Here is an 18,866-nt window from a genome sequence, read left to right on the forward strand (position 1 = left end):
CATCGCGCACCGCTCCCGAGCGTACTACTCGCCAATGTCCAGTCTCTTGACAACAAGGTAGACGAAATCTGAGCAAGGGTTGCCTTCCAGAGAGACATCAGAGACTGTAACGTTCTTTGTTTCATGGAAACATGGCTCACTCGAGACACACTATCGGAGTCGGTACAGCCACCTGGTTTCTTCACGCATCGTGCCAACAGAAACAAGCATCTCTCTGGTAAGAAGAAGGGCGGAGGTGTATGCCTTATGATTAAAGAGACGTGGTGTGATCATAACAACATACAGGAACTCAAGTCCTTTTGTTCACCTGACTTAGAATTCCTCACAATCAAATGTCGACAAGAGAATTCTCTTCGATCATAATCACAATCGTGATCTAACAAGAGAATTCTCTTCGATCATAATCACAATCGTGTATATTCCCCCCCAAGCAGACACATCGACGGCCCTGAACGAACTTCATTTGACTCTATGTAAACTGGAAACCACATATCCTGAGGCTGCATTTATTGTAGCTGGGGATTTTAACAAGGCTAATCTGAAAACAAGGCTCCCTAAGCATAGCATATCGATTGCGCGACCCGGGCTGGCAAAACCCTGGATCATTGTTATTCTAACTTCCGCGACGCATATAAGGCCCTCCCCCGCCCTCCTTTTGGAAAAGCTGACCACGACTCCATTTTGTTGCTCCCAGCCTATAGACAGAAACTAAAACAGGAAGCACCCGTGCTCAGGTCTGTTCAACGCTGGTCCGACCAATCGGATTCCACGCTTCAAGATTGCTTCGATCACGTGGACTGGGATATGTTCCGCATAGCGTCGAACAACAACATTGATGAATACGCTGATTCGGTGAGCGAGTTTATTAGCAAGTGCATCGGTGATGTTGTACCCACAGCGTCTATTAAAACATTCCCCAACCAGAAACCGTGGATTGATGGCAGCATTCGCACAAAACTGAAAGCATGAACCACTGCTTTTAATCAGGGCAAGGTGACCGGAAACATGACCGAATATAAACAGTGTAGCTATTCCCTCCGCAAGGCAATCAAACAAGCTAAGTGTCAGTATAGAGACAAAGTAGAGTCGTAATTCAACAGCTCAGACACGAGAGGTATGTGGCAGGGTCTACAGTCAATCACGGACTACAAAAGAAAAACCAGCCCCGTCGCGGACCACGATGTCTTGCTCCCAGACAAACTGAACAACTTCTTTGCTCACTTTGAGGACAATACAGTGCCACTGACACGGCCCGCTACCAAAACCTGTGGGCTCTCCTTCACTGCAACCAACGTGAGTAAAACATTTAAACGTGTTAACCCTCGCAAGGCTGCAGGCCCAGACGGCATCCCCAGCCGCGTCCTCAGAGCATGCACAGACCAGCTGGCTAGTGTGTTTACGGACATATTCAATCAATCCTTATCCCAGTCTGCTGTTCCCACATGCTTCAAGAGGGCCACCATTGTTCCTGTTCCCAAGAAAGCTAAGGTAACTGAGCTAAATGACTACCGCCCGTAGCACTCACTTCCGTCATCATGAAGTGCTTTGAGAGACTAGTCAAGGACCATATCACCTCCACCCTACCTGACACCCTAGACCCACTCCAATTTGCTTACCGCACCAATAGGTCCACAGACGACGCAATCGCAATCACACTGCATACTGCCCTAACCCATCTGGACAAGAGGAATACCTATGTAAGAATGCTGTTCATCGACTACAGCTCAGCATTTAACACCATAGTACCCTCCAAGCTCATCATTAAGCTCGAGACCCTGGGTCTCGACCCCGCCCTGTGCAACTGGGTCCTGGACTTCCTGACGGGCCGCCCCCAGGTGGTGAGGGTATGTAACAACATCTCCACCCCGCTGATCCTCAACACTGGGGCCCCACAAGGGTGCGTTCTCAGCCCTCTCCTGTACTCCCTGTTAACCCATGACTGCGTGGCCATGCACGCCTCCAACTCAATCATCAAGTTTGCAGACGACACTACAGTGGTAGGCTTGATTACCAACAACGACGAGACGGTCTACAGGGAGGAGGTGAGGGCCCTCGGAATGTGGTGTCAGGAAAATAACCTCACACTCAACGTCAACAAAACAAAGGCGATGATCGTGGACTTTAGGAAACAGCAGAGGGAGCAGCCCCCTATCTACATCGACGGGACAGTAGTGGAGAAGGTGGAAAGTTTTCAGTTCCTCGGCACACACATCATGGACAAATTGAAATGGTACACCCACACACACAGCGTGGTGAAGAAGGCTCAGCAGCGCCTCTTCAACCTCAGGAGGCTGAAGAAATTGGGCTTGTCACCAAAAACACTCACAAACTTTTACAGATGCACAATCGAGAGCATCCTGTCGGGCTGTATCACCGCCTGGTACGGCAGCTGCTCCACCCACAACCGTAAGGCTCTCCAGAGGGTAGTGAGGTCCGCACAACGCATCACCGGGGGCAAACTACCTGCCCTCCAGGACACCTACACCACCCGGTGTCACAGGAAGGCCAAAAAGATCATCAAGGACAACAACCACCCGAGCCACTGCCTGTTCACCCCGCTATCATCCAGAAGGCGAGGTCAGTACAGGTGCATCAGAGCAGGGACCGAGAGACTGAAAAACAGCTTCTATCTCAAGGCCACCAGACTGTTAAACAGCCATCACTAACATTGAGTGGCTGCTGCCAACATACTGACTCAACTCTAGCCACTTTAATAATGGAAAAATGTATGTAATAAATGTAGCACTAGCCACTTTAAACAATGCCACTTTATATAATGTTTACAGACCCTACATTACTCATCTCATATGTATATACTGTACTCTATACCATCTACTGCATCTTGCCATCTTGATGTAATAAATGTATCACTAGCCACTTTAAACAATGCCACTTTATATAATGTTTACATACCCTACATTACTCATCTCATATATATATACTGTACTCTATACCATCTACTGCATCTTGCCTATGCCGTTCGGCCATCATTCATTCATATATTTTTATGTACATATTCTTATTCATTCCTTTACACTTGTGTAGCTCAGGATATGCATATTCTTGAAACCACTTGAATGGAAAAAGTTTGTGGAAATCTGAAATTAATGAAGGAGAATATAACACATTAGATCTGGTAAAAGATAATCCGAAACAAAAAACATGCGTTTTCTATAAAATAAAAAAAATCAGCATCTTTGAAATGCAAGAGGCCATAAAATCACATAGGAGTTTAGGCACAATATATTGTGGCCACCAGATGGCAGCAGTGTGTGCAAAGTTTCAGACTGATCCAGTTCACACTATACCCAAACCGGACTTGCGCATGCGCCATCGTGCACAAATTGATTTTGTCCCCCCACACCAAACGTGATCACGACACGCAGGTTGAAATATCAAAAATGAACTCTGAACCAATTATATTAATTTGGGGACAGGTTGAAAAGCATTAAACATTTATGGCAATGTAGTTCGCTAGCTTGGAGTTTCTAGCTAATTTGTCCTAATTAGCTAGCTAGCTTGCTGTTGCTAGCTAATTTGTCCTGGGTTATAAACATTGAGTTGTTATTTTACCTGAAATACATAAGGTCCTCTACTCTGACAAATAATCCACACATAAAACGGTCAACCAAATCGTTTCCAGTCTTTTCTCCTCCTTCCAGGTTTCTTTTTCTTTTTTGTACTTTATATGGCGATTGGCAACTAACTTTCATATAAGGTGCATTACCACAACCGACCTCATTTCATCTTTCAATCACCCACGTGGGTATCTTTTCCTAAAAAACAATGAGAAGATAGCATATATGCTTCTAAAAAACAATGAGCAGATGGGAGAAGCAGGACTTGCAGCGAGTTCTGCGTCACAAATAGAATGACCTTGTAGTGAGGTGCGTACTGGCGGCAGAGAAGTCAGGTGCAGGAAAGCGAAAACTGATTTACAACGGTGACGTTTAATAAACAGCAGAGGGAGGAGATGACAGGACTTAGAGAAATGATCCACAATGACCAGGATCGCGGTGTTACCCTGTGATGGTGGAAGATCAGTCAGAAAATCCACCGACAGGTGCGACCAAGGTCGCTGTGGAACAGGTAAGGGGTGTAGCTTACCTCTGGGTAGGTGCCTAGGAGCCTTACACTGGGCGCACACCGAGCAGGAGGAAACATAAACCCTCACGTCCTTAGCCAAGGTAGTCCACCAGTACCTCCCGCTCAAACAGCGCACTGTCCGACCGATCCCAGGATGACCAGAGGAGGGTGACGTGTGGGCCCAATAGATCAACCGGTCACGAACAGCAGACGGGACGTACAGACGCCCAGCGGGACACTGGAAGGGAGCGGGCTCTGCACGTAACACCTGCTCTATGTCCGTGTCCAGCTCCCACACCACCGGCGCCACCAGGCTGGAGGTGGGGAGTATTGGAGTGCGTCTGCCTTCACGTTCTGGGAGCCTGGTCTGTAGGAAAGGGTAAACACAAAACAGGTGATAAACATGGTCCACCTTGCCTGGCGAGAGTTCAGTCTCCTCGCTGCCCGGGGGTACTCCAGATTGCGGTGGTCAGTCCAGATGAGAAAAAGGTGTCTAGCCCCCTCAAGCCAATGTCTCCACGCCCTCAAGGCCTTGAAGACAGCCCACAGCTCCCGGTCCCCCACGTCATAGTTTCGCTCCACCGGGCTGAGCTTCTTCGTGAAGAAGGCACAGGGGCGGAGCTTCGGTGGCGTACATGAGCGCTGAGAGAGCACAGCTCCTATCCCAGCCTCGGACGAGTCCACCTCCACTATGAACGCCAAAGAGGGATCCGGATGGGCCAGCACGGGAGCCGAGGTAAACAGAGCCCTCAAAAGCCCTGTCCGCCTCAGCCGACCACTGCAAACGCACCGGGCCCCCCTTCAGCAGTGAGGTAATGGGAGCCACCACCTGACCAAAACCTCGGATAAACCTCCGGTAGTAGTTGGCAAACCCTAAGAACCGCTGCACCTCCTTTACAGTGGTGGGAGTCGACCAATTATGCACGGCTGAAATGCGGTCACTCTCCATCTCCACCCCTGAGGTGGAAATGCGATACCCTAGGAAGGAGATGGACTGCTGGAAAAACAAGCATTTCTCAGCCTTGACATACAGGTCATGCTCCAACAGGTGACCAAGCACCCTGCGCACCAGGGACACATACTCGGCGTGTGTAGCGGTGTATATCAGAATGTCATCAATATACACCACTACACCCTGCCCGTGCAGGTCCCTGAAAATCTCGTCTACAAAGGCTTGGAAGACTGATGGCACATTCATCAACCCGTACGGCATGACGAGGTACTCATAGTGCCCTGAGGTGGTACTGAAAGCCGTCTTCCACTCGTCTCCCTCTCGGATACGCACCAGGTTGTAAGCGCTCCTGAGATCTAGTTTGGTGAAGAAGCGTGCCCCGTGCATTGACTCAATCGCTGTGGCTATGAGTGGTAGCGGGTAACTATACCTCACAGTGATCTGGTTCAGACCCCAATAGTCAATACATGGGCGCAGACCTCCCTCCTTCTTCTTCACAAAAAAGAAACTCGAGGAGACGGGTGAAGTGGAGGACCGAATGTACCCCTGACGCAGGGATTCGGAGACATATGTTTCCATAGCCTCTGTCTCTGTCTGTGAGAGGGGATACACGTGACTCCTGGGAAGTGCAGCGTCTACCAGGAGATTTATCGCACAATCGCCCCGTCGATGGGATGGTAATTGAGTCGCCTTCTTTTTAGAGAAGGCGAGAGCCAAATCGGCATATTCAGGGGAATGTGCACGGTGGAGACCTGGTCTGGACTTTCCACCGTAGTAGCACCAACGGAAACCCCTAAACACCTCCCCGAGCACTCCCGCGACCACCCCGTGAGAGCCCTCTGTGGCCAAGAAACAGTGGGGTCATGACAAACTAACCAGGGTAGGCCTAGCACCACGGGAAACACAGGAGAGTCAATAAGGAATTCTCTCCTTGTGCCAAACCTGCGTCACCATGCCCAGAGGAGCGATGGCCTCCCTGATCAAACCTGACCCTAATGGCGTGAACGGGGAAGGGCACATCCACGGGAACAATGGGGATCCCTAAACTATGGGCGAACGATCTACCTATAAAATTCCCAGCCGCACCTGAATCGACGAGCGCCTTATGCTGGGATTGCGGGGAAAACTCAGAAAAAGACACATAGATAAACATATGAGCAACAGAGGGCTCTGGGTGAGAATGGTGCCGGCTCACCTGGGGTGACGCCAGAGCGCCCAGCCTGCTGCCTCGATCCCCAGAGGAACCAACCCGGCACCAACCGGCAGTGTGACCTCTGCGGCCACAGATGGTACACGAGCTAGAACCCCCTCCGGTCTCCCTGCGCACCGCCCCTCCCAGCTCCATGGGTATCGGAGAGGCGGTGCGAGGGGATGGAACCACCAGAACCCGATCTGAACGTCCGCGGGGAGCCAGCAGGTTGTCCAGCTGGATGGACAGGTCCACCAACTGGTCGAACGTGAGGGTGGTGTCTCTGCAGGCCAACTCGTGCAGACTGCAGCGGTAATGGTCGATCAGGGCCCTGTCGTTCCATCCCGCGCTGGCAGCCAGGGTCCTAAACTCCAGGGCGAACTCCTGGGCGCTCCTCGTCTCCTGCCTCAGATGGAAGAGGCGCTCACCCGCAACTCTACCCTCGGGCGGGTGGTCGAAGACTGCCCGGAAACGGCGGGTGAACTCCTCAAACTGATCCAATGCCGCATCTCCCTCTCTCCACACGGCGTTGGCCCACTCCAGGGCTTTCCCGGTGAGGCATGAGACGAGGGCGGACACCCTCTCATGGCCCGACGGAGCCGTGTGGACGGTGGCCAGGTATAGGTCCAGTTGTAAAAGGAACCCCTGGCAGTTCGTAGCCTTCCCATCGTATTCCTGGGGCAGGGAGAGACGAATCCCACTGGGACCAGGAGGAAGAGGGGCGCTCATGGGAGACCCCGGTTGTGCTGGTGGAGGCGCTGGAAGAACTCCCTGTCTCTCCCAGCGGTCCATAGTCTGGACAACGCGGTCCATGGCGGTGCCAAGATGTTGGAGCATTGCTGCGTGCTCCCGGACGCGCTCCTCCACCCCTATACCCGGGGTACCTGCTCCTGCTGACTCCATAGTTTTGGTCCGTAATTCTGTAGTGAGGTGCGTACTGGCGGCAGAGAAGTCAGGTTCAGGAGAGCGAAAACTGATTTACAACGGTGTCGTTTAATAAACATAAACCACCGTTAACAGAACAATACATGAAATGGGTCAAACAAAACCCGGTAATAACCAGCATACCGTGCACAAGCACTACAAGGAACAATTACGGACAAGGACATGGGGGGGAACAGAGGGTTAAATACACAACATGTTATTGATGGAATTGGAACCAGGTGTGATGGAAGACGAGACAAACCAATGGAAAATGAAAAGTGGATCGGCGATGGCTAGAAGGTTGGTGAGGTCGACCGCCGAACGCCGCCAGAACAAGGAGAGAGACCAACTTTGGCGGAAGTCGTGACACACCTATTTTAGCGCCTGGCAACGCAGACGCTCGTTGGCGCACGCGAGCAGTGTGGGTGCAATGATTGAATAACATGTATGTGTACATTTATTTAGCAACGCTCGCGCACACGACGGGTCCGGTTTGCGCATGGTGTTACATTACTGCACAACATTTTGATTCAAGTCTGCCCAAATGTGCCGAATTGGTCAATTGATACATTTTCAAATACATAACTATAGAGAACATACACAAATAATATGGTAATAAAAGTTTACACACTCCCAGGAAGGTCGTACATTATTTTCCCTACAGAAAAGACACCAAGATACTAACCTTCACACATCTAGATGGCAGGGTGGGTGTGGGGCCAGAAAAAGCAGGGGTTCACGCTGTAGAACCTAGTTCCTACATTTGAGTTGAATTTACCTTCAGAGGTGACTGTATCAAAGTTTTTTGTTGTTGTGCACTCTCCTCAAACAATAGCATGGTATTTTTTCACTGTAATAGCTACTATAAATTGGATAGTGCAGTTAGATTAACAAGAATGTAAGCTTTCTGCACACATATAACATTTCTATGTCCTGGAAAGTTGGCTGTTACTTATGTCATTCTAGTGACATTGGTGCACGTTAGCAACAACCTTTCCAGTATAGGGACACCGATCCTGTAGAGGTTAAAGCTGAAATATGTAACTTTTTGGGCGACCCAACCAAATTCACATATAAATGTGAATTATAGATCTGTCATTCTTATTGAAAGCACGTCTAAGAAGCGGTAGATCTGTTCTATGTGCACTATTTCTATGCTTCTTGTTCTTAGGTTTAGTTTTTGCATTTTTCACTTTTGGTTTTGTACACCAGCTTCAAACAGCTGAAAATACAATATTTTTGGTTATTGAAAATGTTTTTCACAGCGGTTTCGATGGTACAATGATTCTCTACACTATACATTGCTTGTTTTGTCACGTAAACAGAAATTAGGCAAAACTATCAGAATTTTTGCAACCTGGAAATGGCAGAGCTATTTCTGCATATTGCTTTAGTCCTATTATTATTGCTAACACGATTTCTATTTGGCTCAAAATGAAAAAATAAAAATTTCAACTGAGAATCAACATGGCATGCCCATACTCCAATATTTCTGTAACGGCTGTCTTCAGAAATGAACCAAGGCGCAGCAGGTATGTGGATACTCAGTTTAATTTAAAAAAAAGAGTAAAGCATCCACGGTGAAAAACAATAAGCAAGACAGCAACAGTTTTACAGGCTATACAAATGCAGTGCAAAAACAACCACCCACAACCCCAAAGAAAAACACACACACCTATATAGGACTTCCAATCAAAGGCAACTCAACACACCTGCCTTCAATTGGAAGTCCCAATCAACAATATAAACATTCCCATACACAAAACTGCCACGTCCTGACCCCAAAACTAAAACAATAGCTCCATCTGCTGGTCAGGACGTGACAGTACCCCCCCCTCAAGGTGCAGACCCCGGAATGCACCTACCAACAGAAAACACCAACAAAAAACCCATAAACAATAACCCCTAAACAATAAGGGAGGGAAGGGAGGGTGGCTGCCGTCACCGACGGCACTGTGCTACACCCTCCCTCCCCAACCCACCTATCCTGGAGGCTCAGGTGCAGGACGTGGACCTCGCTCCACCTTCGGCGTCGCCCACTTTGGTGGCGCCGATAGCTGCGCCGGGCAGACGGGCCACTCGGGCTGACCCTGGCAGACGGACCACTCGGGCTGGGTCGGAAGGCATGCGGACCACTCGGGCTGGGCCGGAGGGCAGGAGGGCCACTCGGGCTGGGCCGGAGGGCAGGAGGGCCACTCGGGCTGGGCCGGAGGGCAGGAGGGCCACTCGGGCTGGGCAGGAGGGCCACTCGGGCTGGGCCGGAGGGCAGGCGGGCACCTCTGGCAGACCCGGGCAGTCGGGCCACTCTGGCAGAACCGGGCAGTCGGGCCACTCTGGCAGAACCGGGCAGTCGGGCCACTCTGGCAGAACCGGGCAGTCGGGCCACTCTGGCGACTGTTGACTGGCGGGCAGCTCTGGTGACTGTTGACTGGCGGGCAGCTCTGGTGACTGTTGACTGGCGGGCAGCTCTGGTGACTTGACTGGCGAGGCTGGGCTGACACACTAGACTCCTGATGCGTGGGGCTGGTACTGGACGTGCCAGCCTGGAGACACGCACCTCCATGCTAGTGCGTCTAGCGGGAAACACCGGACCGAAAGGGCGCACTGGCGGTCTTGAGTGCAGGGTTGGCTTCACCCCTTCCGGCTCGATGCTCACCTTGCCCTGGCACCTGCGGGGCGCTGGTACCGGGCGGACTGGGCTGTGCATCCGTATAGGCGAGATGGTGCGTACCTCAGCGTAACATGGCGCCCTCCACCTCATACGCACCTCTCTGTAGTCACGGGTAGCTGGCTTACGGCTCTTCCCTGGCCTGGCCAAGCTACCCGTGTGCCCCCCCCAATTTTTTTATTGGGGGTGCCTCTCGGGTTTCCTACCCAACCGTGTTCCAGCATAACGTTCCCGTTGGTTCCTCTGTCCAGCTGCCTCCACTCTCCTGAGTGCCTCCACCTGTTCCCATGGGAGGCGATCCCTTCCGGCCAGGATCTCTTCCCAGGTGTAGGCTCCCTTGCCGTCCAGGACGTCCGCCCATGTCCATTCCTCCCTTTTTCTCTCCTGTGGCTTCCTCCTCTTCTGCTGCTTGGTCCTTTGGTGGGTGGTTCTGTAACGGCTGTCTTCAGAAATGAACCAAGGCGCAGCAGGTATGTGGATACTCATAGTTTAATTTTAAAAAAAGAGTAAAGCATCCACTGTGAAAAACAATAAGCAAGACAGCAACAGTTTTACAGGCTATACAAATGCAGTGCAAAAACAACCACCCACAACCCCAAAGAAAAACACACACACCTATATAGGACTTCCAATCAAAGGCAACTCAACACACCTGCCTTCAATTGGAAGTCCCAATCAACAATACAAACATTCCCATACACAAAACTGCCACGTCCTGACCCCAAAACTAAAACAATAGCTCCATCTGCTGGTCAGGACGTGACAATTTCACAATAATACTTTGCAATCTGGAGGTCGGCCTTTTGCATCCCCCCCAATGGTCCAAATGTGGAATCGGTACCCTTACTGATGTCATGAACAGTTATGGTTGCAGAACATTCCATGATTTGAAAGATACACATTACCAGGCAACTCCTTTTTTCTATATTTACAACTTAGGTCAGCTATGCTGGCCAATGGAGTCCCTTGGGAAACCCAACTACTGAACCATCCAATGATGGTATTTATAAATAGATTATCTGGGTTCACAAAAAGACTGATCTATATTTTTTAAAAGTATGGTCCACAGATCTAATTGAATCTGAACAACCCCTTCAACTGGAACAAAATATGAAAAAATACGACCTTTGCATCCCATAATCCAAACCATCAATTCATACATTTTAAGTTTGTTCACAGACGGTATTTAACAACAAGGAAACATTTTACGATGAAATTGGCCCCAACTCCCAACTGTTCACTGTGTCCCCTAAATCAGGTAGGCACATTCCTTCATATGATGTGGGATTGCCCTGCAGTTAAATGCTTTTGGGGCAAAGTTACAAAATTAATTTCAAAGTGCATGAATTTAAATATGAAATGCTTTGCATCTATTATGTTACTTAACGATGATAGCCCCTTGAATCTCTCAATTAATCAAAGAAGATTACTGCTGGCAGGCAGTACCGCTGCGAGAAAAACTAAATTTAGTTCTAAGATGGCAATCACCTCACTCTCTCCCATTTAATCAGTGGATACAGTTACTATTACAAGTTATAACATTAGAATTATCTCCAGCGAGAATGAATGGTACTAGTCAAGGAACAATTGAGGCCTGGACAAATACTGTATACTTGACTGTAAAGAACAGTCTCAGCTGAAGCCCCACACATACAAACCAATAATATATATTTATTTAGACTTTTGTTACTTTCTTTGCTTTCAGGCCCACGAGGAAGGGGTGGTACTTGGGGTCTCTGGTCTTTGTGGGGGATGGTGGGGGTGATTGGGGGGGGGGGGGGTTGTAAGGGGAGACTCAGGGGATGGATGGTTGGGAGGGGGACTGATAAACAACCTTGGTTGCTGGGTGGGATGGGAAGGGCTGGGATGAATGCTTTCTTTGGGTCGGGTTGGGGGGGTCTCTGTTCTTCGTATGGAGTCACACTCGAGAGCAATACAAACAGATCCGGTAACCACAGCAACTGATAACACTGAGCTCAATATACAGCATGTCTCATCAAGCTCAATGTAGGATCAGAACCCTTTTTTACATTTTCACCTAAAATGACATACCCAAATCTAACTGCCTGTAGCTCAGGACCTAAAGCAATGATATGCATATTCTTGATACCATTTGAAAGGAAACATGTTGAAGTTTGTGGAAATGTGAAATTAATATAGGAGAATATAATACATTAAATCTGGTAAAAGATAATACAAAGAAAAAAACATGCGTTTTAAAAAATAATCTTTGAAATGGAAGAGAAAGGCCATTATATGACTTAGGACTCTAGGCACAATTTAGATTTTGGCCACTAGATGGCAGCAGTGTATGTGCAAAGTTTTAGACTGATACAATGATCCATTACATTACTGTTCAAAATGTTGTATCAAGTCTGCCCAAATGTGCCTAATTGGATTATTGATACATTTTCAAGTTCATAACTATGCACTCTCCTCAAACAATAGCATGATATTCTTTCACTGTAATAGCTACTGTAAATTGGACAGTGCAGTTAGATTAACAAGAATGTAAGCTTTCTGCCCATATCAGATATGTCTATGTCCTGGGAAATGTTCTTGTTGCTTACAGTGTCATGCTAATCACATAAGCGCACGTTAGCTCAACTGACACGCGGAGGGGGGACACCGGTCCTGTAGAGGATAACAGCATTGCTAATGGTGTTGGTGGTGTTGATGGTGTTGATGATGATTGTGATGAGGATAATGATGAAGGCTCTATTGCTCCTCCAGTCATTGTTAGAGCTTTGGCAGCACTTAGCTGACCTGGCAGACATTGCTCTGGCCATGAAGGTCATTCTCACCAAACTCAACAACCAGTCCTTCAACAGCTTCATGCTTCGTGTGTGTGTGTGTGTGTGTGTGTGTGTGTGTGTGTGTGTGTGTGTGTGTGTGTGTGTGTGTGTGTGTGTGTGTGTGTGTGTGTGTGTGTGTGTGTGTGTGTGTGTGTGTCATGACATACCTCTCCCCCTTAGGTCTGAATAAGGGCTCTGTGTTGGCTGTAGTGATCTGTGCTCGTAAACCTCACTATGACGTCTGGGGCAACACAGTCAACATAGCCAGCAGAATGGAGTCTACAGGGGTGATGGGCAACATTCAGGTAACACACATTGTCCCATTTCCTTACATGTCTACTACCTTCCTCTCTTTCCCCCTTATTTATCCTCCTCCATATTTTCCTATCTTCTTCTCTTTTTTTATCTTGATATACAGTGTTTTCATTCTAACCCTTATAAAACCTTATCATGGAGTGACGTCACATGGGTCGTACTGGTACGGATATTAAGATCCCCAAAAATCTGCTCTTGGCGCCCATTCAAATTAGCCCCACGGTTCTCTTGTTAAATCTTAAATTAAATATCATGACTGTTTTCTCATTAGCTGGGAATTTTGTTAGGAAGGTGTTCGATTCTCCGTTGTCCGGGAGAGAGGCTGCTTAGAAGCTACTCCAACTGCGTCAAAACTCCCATAGTGTGGCATATTACGCAGTAGATTTTTGCACGTTGGCCGCTGAGATTGCCTGGAACCTGGATTCTCTTTTCGACACATTCCTTCACGGATGAGGTTAAAGACGAGCTCGCAGCCCGGAAGCTTCCCATGGACCTCGACTCCCTCATCGCCTTGACCTTTGGATCAATGGGCGGCTAAGGGAACATAGGAGGGAGAGGAGTTCTGTTCCCGGTCACACTCGCTCGCCCACTGCACCCACCTTGCCTCCGAGGAATACCGGAAGTTCCCGACTTCCACCTTACCGAGGAAATCCAATGTCACCCGGGTGCCCAATGGGAATCACAGAGGGCAGTCGACTCACCTCCTCCAGAGCCCAAACTTCTTGGAAGGGCTAGATTGTCTAGATTGAGGGCTAGATTGAGCACCAGGAGCTGTCTGTATTGTGGGACTACAGGACATTATATTTCCACCTGTCCATTTAAAAAGACCAGGCTCATCTGTAGGTATGAGTACGACAAGAGCTTTATCGACACTACCTTGGTGTTGGAGTTGGGCATCTCCACTCAACCCCTCTCCATTCCCATGGATGTCAGAGTGCTGGATGGACGCTCTATTGGTAGAGTCACCCGCAATACACTTCCTATCAACCTAGGAGTATCAGGAAATCACAGTGAGTTTATGCAGTTCCTGATCATAGAATTTCCCCATGTACCCATGGTTTTAGGGTATTCGTGGCTCCAGAAGCACAATCCCCTGAGTGACTGGGCTACTGGTTCTATCGTGGGTTGGAGCCCGTTCTTCAATGTACATTGCCTTAAGTCAGCACTGCCTGCCACGGGATGTCTTCCTGCAGGCTTGGGAGAAGCCTCGGATATCTCCGCCATTGCCGCGGAGTACCTGGACCTCTGAGAGGTCTTCAACATGGTCCCTTTACTCCATGTTGGGTCCGGAGACCAAGGCTATGGAGGAGTACATTGAGGACTCTCTCACTGCAGGGAGTGTTCGTCCATCTGCCTCTCCCGCCGATGCAGGGTTCTTCTTTGTGGAGAAGAAAGACAAAACCCTGCACCCATGTATCAACTAACGGGGCCTTAATGACATCATGGTTAAAAAACGTTACCCTCTACCACTCATTTCCTAGGCTTTCGAACCTCTTCATGGAGCGACCCTATTCTCAAAGTTGGGCCTTCGGAACGCCTACAATCTGGTTCGGATACGGGAATGAGATGAGTGGAAGACAGCGTTAAACATGGCTAGCGGGCACAATGAATACTTGGTTATGCCATTTGGACTGATCAACGCTCCCGCTGTGTTCCAGGCCCTGGTCAATGATGTGCTCCGGGACATGCTGAACCTGTTCGTGTTTGTCTACCTCAACGACATCCTTGTCTTTTCCCGTTAAGCTCAAGAGCACGTCCTCCATGTCTGACAGGTCCTTCAGTGTCTCCTGAAGAAACAGCTTTTCAATAAAGCGATGAAGTGTGAATTCCATCGCTCCACCCTCTCCTTCCTAGGATACGTCATTGCTGCAGGACATATACAGATGGATCCAGACAAGGTGAGAGCGGTGGTGGATTGGCCTCAATCCACATCCATAGTGCAGCTGCAAAATTTCCTGGGATTTGCTAACTTCTACAGCCACTTCATCCGGGGTTAAAGCACCCTGGCTTCCCCCTCTCAGCACTCACCTCTCGCAAGGTTGCATTCACGTGGTCTCTAGCAGCTGACCAGGTGTTATCAGACCTCAAGCGTTGATTCACTACAGACCCCATCTTAATCCATCTGGACCTGTCCCCTCTATTTGCGGTGGAGGTTGATGCCTTGGATGTCAGAGTGGGGGCTGTCCTGTTCCAGCGTTCTGTGAAGGACCAAAAGCTGCACCCCTGCACTTTTCTCGCCCATTGTCCTACCCCTGTTGAGAGGAACTATGATGTGGGTAAGATGGTGTTGGAGGAGTGGAGGCACTGGTTGGTTGGGGCGGAACACCCATTCTTAGTGTGGACTGACCATAAGAACCACCGCCAAGTGCCTCAACTTTAGGCAGGCTCGTTGGGCCCTGTTATTCACCCGTTTCAATTTCACTCTCTCCTACCGCCCAATATCCAAGAATGTGAAGCCTGACACACTCTCACGTTTGTATAGCCTCGCTGCTACTCTGTCTGACCCAGAGACCATCCTCCCTAACTCCTGTCTGGCGGCTGAACTTGTCTGGGGTATAGAGAGCCTTGTCCATAAGGCGCGGCGTTCCGAGCCGCTAACTGAATATTTGTCCCGGACTCTGCCCGTTCCCTGGTCCTGGAATGGGCACATTCCTTGTGACTGACCTATCATCCAAGCTCCCGTTGGACCCTGGCTTTCATCCGACGACGCTTTTGGTGGTGTTCCATGGTTTCTGACGTCTCCGCATTCGTCCCTGCCTGCACTGTCTGTGCACAAAATAATACTCTGCGGCAAACTCCGGCTGGCCTTCTTCAACCATTCCCTGTTCCTCACCGCCCCTGGACCCATATATCCCTGGACTTTGTTAATGGTCTTCCTCCGTCAGATGGCAACACCACGATCCTGATGGTGGAAGATAGGTTTTCTAAAGCCACCCATTTTATTCCGCTTCCCAAGTTACCCTCAGCCAAGGTGGCGGCTCAGCTCATGGTGCAGCAGGTCTTCCGGATCCATGGACTTCCGGTCGACATGGTCTCCGATCGTGGTCCTCAGTTCTCGTCCCAGTTCTGGAAGGCGTTCTGCACCCTCATTGGGTCATCGGCCTGCCTATCCTCTGGTTATCACCCCCAATCTAATGGCCAGTTGGAGTGAGCCAATCAGGACCTGGAGACGGCTCTTTGTTGCTTCGTCTCCGCCAACCTCGCCACCTGGAGCCAGCAACTTGTGTGGTTGGTATACTCCAATAACACCCTTCCCTGCTCGGCCACTGGTCTCTCGCCCTTCGAGTGTTCCTCGCAGTCGCCGTACCTGGAAGAGAGCCCGGGTCGCTCTTCTAAAGACCACATCCAGGTATCGGCGACAGGCGGATCGCCACGGGGCCCCTGCTCCTCGCTATCGGCTCGGGCAGAGGGTATGGCTTTCCACTCCGGAACTGCCCCTCCTGTTTCATCGGCCCTTTCCCCATCTCTAAAATCCTTAGCCCCTCTGCTTTCTTCTGTTGCCCTGCACCCTTCCCGTATTCATCCCACTTTTCATGTGTCTAGGATTAAACCTCTGCCTCACAGCCCTTTGTCTCCTGTTTCCTGCCTGCCGTCCTGTACCAACTTTGAAATAACACACATGGAATAATGTAGTAACCAAAAAAGTGTTAAACGAATCAAAATATATTTTAGATTCTTCAAAGTAGCCACCCTTTGCCTTGATGACAGCTTTGCATACTCTTGGCATTTATACCTACTTCCGGTTTGGAGCGAGCAGTCGCACTTCGCTTCGCTCCACAGGTAATATTACACTTCATTACATCACAACGGTTTGATTTGTTTGATCTGAGCAATTTTTCTTTGCTAGCTACATAGCCGTCTTTGTATCAAAGATAATTGTGTTGTTTAGAGTAATTATCAAGGTTAGCTATTTTCGTCCTCCTAACGTAGTCAACACTGCTAGCTAGCCAACTAGCCAACTTCTACCGACAAGCAGCACTGTAGAAACTATTACATTACAGCGGAACGACTTGATTAGTGTAGTGTTAGTGTTAGTGTTAGTTAGCTAGCTACATAGTTGTCTTTGCTGTCTTTGTATCTAAGATAATTGTGTAGTTTAGAGTAATAATCGAGGTTAGCTAGCCAGCCGCGACGCGACGCCGTTGTCCAGACTTAGTCAACACACCTAGTCATCATCAAACCCACTGCTAGCTAGCCAACCGTTACCGACTAGCAGCGCTGTAGATACTAATACATTACAACGGAACGATTTGACTAGTGCAGTGTTAGCTAGCTAGCTACATAGTTGTCTTTGTCATAGCTTGATAATTGTGTAGTTTAGTAATTATCGAGGTTAGCTAGCCAGCTATTTCCGTCCCCCGCGACGCCATTTTTCCAAACCTAGCCAACTATTACCGACGAGCAGCATTGTAGAAACTAAATACATTACAAAGGAACGTCTTGATTAGTGTTATGTTAGCTAGCTACAAAGTTGCTTTTGTATCATGACAAGGTGTAGTACTGAAACTATCGAGGTTACCTAGCCAGCTACACGTTCAAACAAAGTCAACAACGCAGCCACTGCTAGCTAGCCTACTCCACCAGCCAGCAGTACTGTATCATTTTCGTCATTTTAGTCAATAAGATTTTTGCAACGTAAGCTTAACTTTCTGAACATTCGAGACGTGTAGTCCACTTGTCATTCCAATCTCCTTTGCATTAGCGTAGCCTCTTCTGTAGCTTGTCAACTATGTGTCTGTCTATCCCTGTTCTCTCCCCTCTGCACAGGCCATACAAACGCTTCACACCGCGTGGCCGCTGCCACTCTAACCTGGTGGTCCCAGCGCGCACGACCCACGTGGAGTTCCAGGTCTCCGGCAGCCTCTGGAACTGCCGGTCTGCGGCCAACAAGGCTGAGTTCATCTCAGCCTATGCTACCCTCCAGTCCCTAGACTTCCTGGCGCTGACGGAAACATGGATTACCACAGATAACACTGCTACTCCTACTGCTTTCTCCTCGTCTGCTCACGTGTTCTCGCATACCCCTAGAGCATCGAGCCAGCGGGGTGGTGGCACTGGAATCCTCATCTCTCCCAAGTGGACATTCTCTCTTTCTCCCCTGACCCATCTGTCTATCTCCTCATTTGAATTCCATGCTGTCACAGTTACCAGCCCTTTCAAGCTTAACATCCTTATCATTTATCGCCCTCCAGGTTCCCTTGGAGAGTTCATCAATGAGCTTGACGCCTTGATAAGTTCCTTTCCTGAGGATGGCTCACCTCTCACAGTTCTGGGTGACTTTAACCTCCCCACGTCTACCTTTGACTCATTCCTCTCTGCCTCCTTCTTTCCACTCCTCTCCTCTTTTGACCTCACCCTCTCACCTTCCCCCCCTACTCACAAGGCAGGCAATACGCTTGACCTCATCTTTACTAGATGCTGTTCTTCCACTAATCTCATTGCAACTCCCCTCTAAGTCTCCGACCACTACCTTGTATCCTTTTCCCTCTCGCTCTCATCCAACACTTCTCACTCTGCCCCTACTCGGATGGTATTGCGCCGTCCCAACCTTCGCTCTCTCTCTCCCGCTACTCTCTCCTCTTCCATCCTATAATCTCTTCCCTCTGCTCAAACCTTCTCCAACCTATCTCCTGATTCTGCCTCCTCAACCCTCCTCTCCTCCCTTTCTGCATCCTTTGATTTTCTCTTGCTCCTTATCCTCCAGGCAGGCTCGGTCCTCCCCTCCTGCTACGTGGCTCGACTACTCACTGCGAGCTCACAGAACAGGGCTCCGGGCAGCCGAGCGGAAATGGAGGAAAACTCGCCTCCCTGCGGACCTGGCATCCTTTCACTCCCTCCTCTCTACATTTTCCTCTTCTGTCTCTGCTGCTAAAGCCACTTTCTACCACTCTAAATTCCAAGCATCTGCCTCTAACCCTAGGAAGCTCTTTGCTACCT

At 49.3% G+C, this 18,866-nt stretch overlaps 1 pseudogene; it reads left to right on the plus strand.

Annotated features, from left to right (window-relative positions):
- LOC115174397 (adenylate cyclase type 3-like) overlaps positions 1-18,866 on the plus strand; it is a 33,970-nt pseudogene that overhangs the window by 12,821 nt on the left and 2,283 nt on the right.

Source organism: Salmo trutta, chromosome 35 (genome assembly GCF_901001165.1).
Source record: "Salmo trutta chromosome 35, fSalTru1.1, whole genome shotgun sequence".
NCBI lineage: Eukaryota > Metazoa > Chordata > Actinopteri > Salmoniformes > Salmonidae > Salmo > Salmo trutta.